This window comes from Arachis ipaensis, chromosome B04, assembly GCF_000816755.2.
Source record: "Arachis ipaensis cultivar K30076 chromosome B04, Araip1.1, whole genome shotgun sequence".
Lineage (NCBI taxonomy): Eukaryota > Viridiplantae > Streptophyta > Magnoliopsida > Fabales > Fabaceae > Arachis > Arachis ipaensis.
Window position 1 is genome coordinate 128345840 of NC_029788.2, and position 1338 is coordinate 128347177.

Here is a 1338-nt window from a genome sequence, read left to right on the forward strand (position 1 = left end):
ATAAGCGCTAAATTTGTGCTTTAATTCTTTTTTTTTCCCTTATTTTTTAACAAAAGGATGTGCATATAATTGTTATGAATTTCTGAAAAAAACCATGTGGCAATGGCAATACACTGATTCTATATCGAAAATATTTAGTAACCAAAGAAAATCAGTTAAAAACAGTCATAACTTGCCTTATTTAACATTTATTAATTGTTGTGATAATTAATTAATGTTAAATAAGATAAATTCTGACTTTTTTTTTTGTCTACCTAGCATTACCGATCTTATATATATCCTTCCAATTTTAAGAGCATAAAATACAGTGGCTCTGTATACCATCCAAAACCAAAGTATTATTTGCCAAAACTATCTACTAAGAGACAGCTCAACTTTAGCTTCAAATTTTTTAGTTTTTTTTTTTAAAGGTTTATTTGAGCTAATATAATTTTCAAATAATTTCGCGTCATCCTTAATTTATTATCGCTTCCATATATATGTATGTTGACAAGCAGAAATATATAGTTCACTCGTAGGAGATATATATTGGTTTTTAGAAGGAATGATTTTATGATATCGTATGAATTTTAATGAAAAAATAAAATGTAATTCTTATTATTAACTTATTCTTTTAAATAAAAATATAATTTTAGCACAAGATAAATATATACCTGTATATGATCAACGCTTTAGGATATGAAAAAGATGGCTCTAAGATAAATAGGGTATATTTACGCAAATTAAGGTTTTTTTTTTTTAAATATTATTCATAACTATTCACAAGGTAAAGTATATGTATTTTGATTCTAGAATTTTTAAAATTTTTTAAAATTTATTTCTAACGTTTAATTTAAATTAATTTTATCTTTAATATTTAAAAAAAATTAAAATTTATTTTTAACATTAATGTTTTTACAATTAACAAATAATTAATTTTATTTTTCAATTATACTCTATTCTTATTTCTAACATTAATTTTAAACATAAACATATTACTAATCCTAATCCACTCCAAATCCCATCAACGTAACCAATAAGCCCACCACTACTCTCACCGTTTTATTATTGTTGTAGTTACCAACACCACCCTATACTCACCTATGAAACGTGGATATTTTTGAATTGTTATATATAGTGACCGATTCAGAAAATTTTGATAATAGAGACGAAATATATATAACATGATAATAATTTTTATAATAAAAATATTACGTTTATATAAAAAATTAGTTATCAAATTATCTACTATAAATTTATGTATAAATACATATATTATTTAACTTATTTTTAATGTATATTTTATATTTTAAAATTTGTATTTTTAGATTTATTCTGTACAAGTGATTATTTTATGTA